This window comes from Triticum urartu, chromosome 2A (assembly GCF_056163025.1).
Source record: "Triticum urartu cultivar PI428250 chromosome 2A, HENAU_Tu73, whole genome shotgun sequence".
Taxonomy (NCBI): domain Eukaryota; kingdom Viridiplantae; phylum Streptophyta; class Magnoliopsida; order Poales; family Poaceae; genus Triticum; species Triticum urartu.
This window is the reverse complement of record NC_141874.1, coordinates 301,953,350-301,962,883: the sequence shown is the minus strand read 5'-3', so window position 1 is coordinate 301,962,883 and position 9,534 is coordinate 301,953,350.

Sequence of the window (9,534 nt, the reverse complement as noted above, 5' to 3'; positions counted from 1 at the left end):
CGCGGGATGTGAGCCATGACGACCAAGGCTAGGCGGGCGCCAGCAGGCACAGTGCGCCACTTTCCTCTTTCATGCTAAAGAGGCAGGCACAGGAGAGGAGTCCTGAGGCATCAAGCAAAGGTTTCCATATCGGTGCAAGAAGACCAAGACCAGCAGGACGGAGGTCACCATGAATCCCACTACAACGTCACCACCAGAGCCTTTGGCAGGCGAAGACCACCTTTTTTCAGGACAGCTCGTACTAGTTGTCTCCCTTCAAACTTGGTCATTGTGGGATCCCTTCTTGCCTAACATTTGGGGAAGAGGACTAGGGCCTATATAAATAGGACTAGCCACCACCTTGGGGAAGGGGAGACTCATTTTGGATCGGATCCATTCCATCTCGCACCCATCAGCTCACCAAGCTCAAGAACACCTCTCCTCCTGAGGTTGTTCGTCCATTGTACTAGTTCATCCTTAGCCCGTGAGGCGATCCACCAACACCACACTGGAGTAGGGTATTACACCGCAAGGTGGCCCGAACCAGTATAAACCATGCTGTCTCTTGTTCCTTGGGTTCGTCGAGCTAGGCCGTGAGATCGTTGAGCGAGCGAGCTAGGGAGAGAGTGTTCTTCGTGCGCACCCCAGAGTTCGAACCTCAAGGGTTAGCCGGAACCCGCAATCCGACAATATCTTAGTAGTAGAATGCAACGAACGATTATAAGCAAATTCAATATGAGGCAAGCATTCTTCCCACATTTTCTTATTGTTCTTCAAAACAACCCTAAGCATAGTAGACAATGTTCTATTGACTACTTCAGTTTGTCCATCAGTTTGGGGGTGACAAGTAGTACTAAAAAGGGGTTTAGTCCCCAACTTAGCCCATAAACATCTCCAAAAGTGGCTAAGAAATTTAATATCATGATCTGAAACAATAGTATTTGGCACACCATGCAAGCATATAATTTCATGAAAGAACAAATCAGCAACATTAGCAGCATCATCGCTTTTATGACATGGTATTGTCCGTGTTCTGGGAACGGGTGTCCCCAGACTTGCCTGCCTGCGGCCCACGGCATGGCTTTGCTAGCAGGCCTGTACGGCCCATCTTCATCAACGAGGCACTCAAGACTCTCGCGAGGGGCCAAGCCTCACGAGGCGGACGATGCAAGACCTCCTTAGGAGCGGCCTCACCAGGCTGGCTCATGAAGGGCGGAGAGTTCAAGGCCAGGCAAACCTCGCGAGGTTCTCGTGACGTGAGCCATGATGATCGAGACCAGACGGGCGCCAGGCGGGCGCCAGTGCACGCAACGTCCTTGTTTCCTCTTTGGTGCTAAGGGGGCAAGCGTAGGTGCAGAGTACCGAGGCATCAAGCAAAGGTTTCCATATTGGTGCAACGAGACCAAGACCGGAAGGACGACAAGACGGAGGTCACCGTGGAGCCCAAGACGGCGTCACCACCAGAGCCTTTGGCAGGCGAAGACCACTTTTGTCAGGATAGCTTGTACTAGCTGTCCCCTTTCAAATTGGCCGTTGTTGGCTCCCTTCCCACTCAATATTTGGGGAGAGGACCAGGGCCTCTATAAATAGGACTAGCCACCACCCTAGCTAGGGGGGAGATCGGAGATTGGAGCCACCACATCCTTGGCCACCAGGCACAAGAACACCTCAACATCAGGAGGCTGTTCTTCCCCTTGTACTGTTCATCCTCAGCCCAAGAGGCAATCCACCACCACCACACTGGAGTAGGGTATTACACCACAACGGTGGCCCGAACCAGTATAAATCTTGTGTCTTTGTGTTGTGAGTTCGTCTAGTTAGTTCGTAAGATCTTAGCTGAGCTAGAACATGGATCAGTAGGGGGGAGATCTTCACGCGCACCCTAGTGCTCGAACCATAAGGGTATTGCCGGAACCCGTGATCCGACATTTGGCACGCCAGGTAGGGGTGCGCCGGAGCCTCTTCCCCACCAGTCGATCCGCCGAATCTCCGCGGTTCCTATGTCCGGTGACCCGAGGGCTGACGATGACCGCTAGGCAGCCTGGCCCGCCCGGGCGGCGCCGCCTGCCCAGGAAGACCTCAACCCCACGTCTCAGGTGGCGTGCGCACCACCAAACACATCGGGGAATGGGCGGCGCGGTCACTCACCCTCTGCTCTTACTCCCCGACAGACGCGAGCTGCTGCAAGGGCCGCAAGACAAGCCGCCGCAAACCAGGAGGGAGCAGGCGAACATGCGGGCCACGCTCACAGTGGCATGGGAGCTGCTGCAGTGCCGATTGATGGAGAGCGGCCGGGATGCACTGCTGGAACACGTTGCCGAGATAGTGGACGCGGTGGCCACGGGAGCACCGCCTTTCTGCTACCAGCTCATGCCCTAGGTGGCGGCAGGATCCCACGGCGGGCCTCGCCGTGCCCGCGTACTCCCAAGTGCGCCCGGGGTCTTCGTCGACATCAGCCCGATCCATGGCGGAGGGCGCCCCCTCGCACCCGCACCACCTCAGATGGGTGCGGGACGAGCATCATAGCACACGGCCCCATCGGAGCACCGCCCCGCCATCCTCGGAACAGCGCGGCGGGCCGAGTGACATGGAGCGTGGGGCACTTTGGCGAGGTCTTCGGGGAAGCGGCCTCGGAGGCCTACGTGCCCCGCATGATGGACCAGGATTACATGCCGGAGGATGACCCAGAATCGTTCCTTGGGCCAGGATGGGAAGAGGAGGCGTTAGGAGCTGAAGCCTTCTAGGAGCTGCCAGAGAGTCCCACCGGCCGCGCCATCGACAGCAGATGCAGGGTACCACTAATCCCTCATTCACAAGCTTACGCTAACCATGAGTCATAGATGAACCAGGTCACGACGCCAGGTGATGGTTCCGGCACGGTGATGCCCGCCCCATCAGGAGAGACTCACTGGGGGCTGCATGGGAGGGGCCAGGAGCAAGGCCCCTCCCTGCATCACACGGAGTAAGGCAACACCCAGAGGTAGGCCCTCTGCCGGGGTGGCGCCGGCGACCTTTCCCCCGACAGAGGGCCCGTGGTCGCCGAGGGCGCTGCTGGCGTCCCCTCTTCCCTCGTTGGGCCGTCCTGGTTTCCGGTCGTCCCAGCGGTGGTAGGAGGAGGCGCAAGGCGGGGCCCTCGTCAAGCGATATGAAGTAAGGCTCATGCCTGTGAAGATCGCCTCCCATGACACTCTCACGTAATAATGAGTGGGGGTGTACACGCCCCGGAGCCTCCGGAGAGCCGCCCTCGGGCCTCGGGGGCTCCCTCCCACGCCTAGTGGTAGCACTTAGCTCCGCGCTGGTGAGAAGACGTCGAAGACTAGACTAGGCGCCGGACGTGGCCGTTTGCTTTGGATATTTTTTCTGTAACCATGCCTTCTGGATTTGGATTTAAGTTGAAGTTGAATTTTCATTTGATGCGCGCGGGGGGATGCCTTTTCTCGTTCGAGCTATTTCTCGCAGTTTGGTTCTTGCCTTATTTCGGAGTTCGCGCCTGTCGCTCCCCCTCGCGAGCCGTGCTGGGCATGAAGCACACGAGCCACGCACATATCGTGCCGCGGCTGGTGCTCGCTTATCATGCGGCCCCCTCGGGCGTGTCGATGAATTCCTCAGGAGCTTCTCAGGAACCCACAATCTCTTGAGCCGGTTTTGGGCTCGTCCAGGCTAAGGTAAACCGCAACAGCAGCCTTGCCCCATCATACACTACTAGGGAAAACCTTATACACAGAATCTTAGTAGCAGCGCGGCATAAAAACAGGCGCTGCTGCTAAGTAGTAGCAGCGCGGCTACGGAAAGCTCGCTACTGGTGCAAACTTAGCAGTAGCGCGTGACGCTTAAACCGCGCTGCTACAAAAATCCACCGACAGTACACAACGACATAAGTTTACTAGTAGCGCGGCGCCAGGGAGCGCGCTGCTGCTAATGCCATAGTAGCAGCACGCTTTTTTGTCACCTCGTTGCTGCTAATTTTGAAATTGTGCACATGGTTGGCCCGTTTAGCAGTAGCGCGTGACAGGAAAGTGCGCTGTTGCTACTCTCTTAGCAGCAGCGCGCTTTCTCTCCCGCGCTACTGCTAAGACGCAGCACCCACCACCTTTTCCACCTCCCCTCCCCATCTCCTCTCCTCCCTTTCCCCTACCTCCCACATCCTCCCTCTCTCACTCTTCTTCTTCCTCAATACTTCTCCCCCCATTACTCTGCCTCTTCTACCTACCTTTCTCTCTCTTCATTACTCCTAGCTATAACTACACCACCTCCATTAATTCATCTCCTTTCTCTTTTTCCTCCCCCCTCCACTAGTTGAAGTTGTCTCCTCCCAAATTAGCTAGCTAGGTAGATGTAGCATTTAGTTAAGTGACCTATTTGCCCCCTAACTAGATCTTTCTTTGTCAAGAAGAGCTTTGTGCACTTTTGACCTCCCTACATCATCATCTCCACCGTGTGCTCGATCTCGAGATAGAGGTGTGATTAATATTTCATGCTTTTGCAAAATGGAAATATATGTTCCTATTTTGTGTACACACTTAATTAGCCATTATTATGCATGGGTCCAATGATGTAATATATATATGTTCCTATTTTGTATACACACTTAGGCATTATTATGCAAGGGTCCAATGATGTAATATATGTGTTCCTATTATGCTGAGGAAAAGAAAAAAAGGGAAACTGGTTATAGCAGTAGCGCTTTAGTGAAAAAGAGCTACAGCTAGTCAAGGTAGCAGTAGCGGTTTCTGCAGAAAATCGCTATAGCTGCTCGTAATAGTAGTAGCGCGTTTCATGTAAACGCGCTACTGCTACGTCCACTTAACCCAAAATTCTCCCTCTCCCTGCTTCATCCCGCCTCTTTTCCCCCAAATCCCCACTCTCTCTTCCCCGGCCCCGTCGCACCGCCGCGCTCGCCCCCGACCTTGGCACGCTCGCCCCCGACCCCGGCGCGCTCGCCCCCGACCCCGCCGCCCCCGACCTCGCCGCACCCGACCCCGCCGCGCTCACCCCCGACCCTGCCGCCCCCGACCCAGGCGCGCTCGCCCCCGACCCGTCGGCCCTCGCCTCCCTCCTCTGCTTCCTCCCCTCCCAACCTCGGCCGTCATCGGGCCTGCCTCCTCGCCCTGCACCCTCTGTAAACCACCCCCCCTCTCTCTCTCTGCTAGCTAGGGTTAATTTACTTAGGTTTTAGTTATGTTAATTAGGTTATCTATTTAGTTATGAATTTAGATAGGTTTCAAAATTTGTTGAATTTATATGCAAATTTGAACTGGACATGTGATATGTGGATATGTCATGTTTTGGACATGTCATGTTTTGGTAAATGATCCGAGTTGCTTATGTTACGCCGGAATGTTGATTCATTTACGTTCCGGTGAATTTCAGGTGCTCGATATGTCCATTTTTTAGCAAAGGCCATGCCGAAATTTCCAGTGAATAAAGGCATGATTTGTGCTACATAGTTGGCATATCGAGTGCGGACACATATATTTCTTTTTATCTCATTTCTCATTTATTCATACTTTTAGAAATAAATGAGGACACTTAATCATAGGAAACATGTCGAACAACGAAGAAACTGGGCCTTCTGACCAAGATGCAGACGAGATGGATTATGAGGGTGAACAAGACTACCTCGACTTTTTGACTGCTAAGCAAGGTTTGCAGGTCCGCCTCGATGATGGTACTGACGCCGACACCGACACCGAAGGAAGGGTCTAGAAGGTGTGCCCAAGAAAAAGGAGAGAAAGAGATCGGGGAAGATAGCTGCCTCCAAACAAGCCAGACCACATAGCAGCCAAATGATGCATTCTGAAGAGCGTGTACTCATGAAAAGTGTGGCCATGTTCCATCTCACGGGCGAGCCGATGCTACCGCCGAAACCGCTGGAGGCACTATCAGGGGATCTCAGGAGACTGCACGACCATGTGCTGTCGACTGAGAAAAGCCTACTAGCCTCAAAGGATCCAGGATATCCGACATACGCGGCTCGTGTCCCTGAGGGGAAGTGCTACGTCGAGACACGGCCCGCGGAGGTGTTCTTCCTGCGGTTTGACCATATCTTTGAGATGTTTCTGACAAGGCGGCTCGATTTACAATCATCCACCTTTTTGCGCTACATATGAGCTCTGTCATGAACAGTGAAGAAGTCTCGCAAATCTTGGTGGCGGATCTGTACTACATGCACGAGTCTTTCTTGAGTCTCGGCGACTTTGAGCGTGAAACTGCTAGGGACTACCTCCAAAACATCATGGTACAAAATAAGGACCGGGAAATTGTCCTAGTGCCTTATCATCCAAAGTAAGTCAGTTTTGAACAACCCTTTCATACATTTCAATCATTCCTTCTCTCTCTATGGGGAATAATTTGAGGTGTCTTTTCCCCGCAGCAACGGGCGCGCCGTCCTTATCGTTCTTTATCCGCAAGTCTCCCACGCCGTGTATTTTGACCCTTCCAGAGACTACGAGAAAAAAGACTACACCCACATAATGAATATTCTAGATGATGCTCTCCAAGGCTTCAGCTTTAGAGGTGGCCACATGCAGATCAGGAAACAAAGGAACAAGAAGATGGGTTTCGCACATAAAACTAACTTCTCCTGCATCCAAGTCCCAAAACCAAGCAAGAAGGATGGATTGTACATCCTCCATCTCATGATTCTGTTCAACACGGATCACCAAAAGCTTCGCATGAGAAGCAGAAATGATGATCATATCCACAAGTGGCTAGAATCTCATGGAGAAGCGGATTATAAACTTAGAGATGACTTCTTTCGCATCCAAAGCGACATTGCGACGATCATCATGAAAGAAGTCGTCCATGAGAAGGGGATATTCCACCACGGCCCTATATCGCGAGCTGACATCCGAACTCGCATAGGCATGCAACGTCTAGACTTCACGCCGTTCAAGAAGCTAGGGTCCATCCTTGATGATATGGAAGGATGGAACTTCTAGTGATTTATGATGCCGATGATGATGATATGTGTCGGTTGAACTTGTATACTATTTGTAGCGATGCAACTTTGTGATGTCCATGATCCCTGCCGAACTTGCGTAACGCTACTTTGTTAGTTTGCGTACGATGACCTGCGTACCTCTAGTTAATTAATTTGCGTACTATATGTTGCATCTAGTTGCTAACCCTTTCTTTTTCGGTGTTCTCTAGTATATTTTGTTGCATATATATGATTGTACATCCTCTTCATGAACATGCATCTCTAACAGGTACCTAGTTTCTTGATGGCGAGATGGAACTGCTATGTCGTGTACAAAGGGAAGGTTCCGGGGGTGTACAACGAGTGGCATGAGTGTCAGGCGCAAGTGAATGGGTTCTCGGACGCCAGCCATAAAGGCTTCAAAAGCAGACAAGAAGGAGAAGCTTGTTACTTGAGGTTCACGCTAGCGCGAGAGAGGACTCGTAATTGCCATCTCATGTACTGCATAGTTCCGCCCTCACTCATAGTGATAGCTCTTCTCGCGTATACCTTTGTTTAGATGGATGACATTATAGTTGCAAGTATTCGAGACTTTCATGTATCGCTATTTTCGAGATGATGACAAGATACCACTTTGTGTTGGATGATGGTTATGACGAGACTATTTGTATGTATATGCTATGATTACTTTTGTGGTCTCGCAGGCATTTGTATGTGTATCGTGATGACATTTGTATGTGCTACAGATTCTTCTATAAAGCATGTTCAAATACAAAACAAATATGCCGAAAAAACAAAAAACTACTAAAATTAGCAGTAGCGAGTGGAGAAAAGTTAGCAGCAGCGTGGTTGTAGCAGTAGCATGCACAGGGGAAGCGCGCTATAGCTATTAGCAGCAGCGAGGTTCCTTTAAGCGCGCTGCTGCAACACTTGTGTAGCAGTAGCGCGGGTGGACCAGCGCTACTGCTATACGTTAGCTGTAGCGCCTTATTAGTAGCGCCGGCCCCCGCGCTACTAAAAGGCCGAAAACCCGCACTGCTGCTAGGCTTTTCCCTAGTAGTGATATGTGAGCTTGTGAAGACGCATACCCAATTTGACACAGAAGGATAAAAAGCTGCGATTTGTTTACATGAGGGGCTCCCCCTCTCAAAATGCTCTTACAATCTTCCGGGGCCACACCCAAGTTTTCACAGGGTAAACTGCAGGGAAACATGGGATCAGCCGGATATGTCGCTCGCCGCGTCCCCCATGTCATCTTCAGGCGCACCACTGGCGTCGCTGTCGCCATCGTTGGTGTCGCCTCCACCTTCACCGACGCCGACATCGCCATCATCAACCACGTCACCTTCGTCTGCCCCAACTACTACCCTGTCGTCATCAGAAGCGAAGGCCCTGACCAGCGCATCCACGTTGTCTTCAACCCATCGCGCCAGGTCGCCCCGGATGGCTTCCAGTATGGGAGCAATGGCGGCTTCAAAATCAAAGTTGGGATCGGCGTTCCGGAGGTGGCTGAAGATGCGGGAGAACGCGCGCCCGAGCAGGCTACGACTCCTCTCTTCAACAAGTTGGCGAGCCCTCTCGGAACGGTTCTGCAGGCGCGTCACCACGTCGGTGATGAAGCGGAGGTGGCTGGTGTAGTCATTCGCATGAGGATGAGGAGCATTCTCATCGCAGATATGGCCCAGGGCGGTGTTGGCCCTATTCCTGAGGTCCTCGATCATGGGGGTGTGCACACGCTCCAACGTCCGCCGCTGAAGTACTTCGTCCTTGTTATGCCACGCGACGGACTCGGCGTCGGCGACCCGCTGCCGAAGAGACAGCAGCTCGGCGCGGGCGAAAGCCAGCTCAGCCTACGCCGAGGCCAGGGTGGTTGCGGCGGCCTCCTCTCGCCGCTCCACCTCGACCAACCCGGACTTGAGGGCAGCAGTTCTACCAATGGCACCGGCTTCCACGAGCTTCAGCTTCAGGTCATGCCTGCTCTCGAGATCCGCACGAGCCTCAGCCACCCGGCGGTCGACCTCCTCCTGGGCCCTAACATCGCGGGCGCCGACGTCGTCCACCGCCTGAGCAACCTGGCGCTCCCTCGTCTCTAGCCGTTCGAGTTCAAGGCTGCGCTCCACAGCTTCCAGCGCTAGCACCTCCTCGCGCTTCCGGATCTCTTCCTCCTTGGTGGGCGTCTCCCTCAACGACGCAAGGGCAGCCCAATGCGCCTCCACCTGCTGATCCAGGACAGCGCTCTAGGCTTGGAGCTCCCACGCGCGCTTCTCCGCGGCCTCGCAATGGTGGTCATCTTCCCGAGCCTCTTCCAGAGCTCGGGAGCAGGCCACACGGGAGGCTGCGAGGGAAGCCTCAACCTTCACATTATCCAGCTCGCGCTGGTGGCGCCCGAGGTTGATGGCCACCTTCAGCTGGTGCCACTCCTCCGCCAACCGAAGACCCTCAGCCTCAAGGCGCGTGTCGACACCCACAAGTTCTTCGTCGAGTGGGTTCATCGCACCCATCGCCTCCTAGAAGAGCTCACTACGAACAATGCTCCGCCCGTGCTCGAACTCAAGCGCACGGCCCATCTCATCCTCCGCCATGGGGGCTGTGGGCGACGCTTGTAGCGGTGCGCCCCCTCTCAGCAGGGGGCT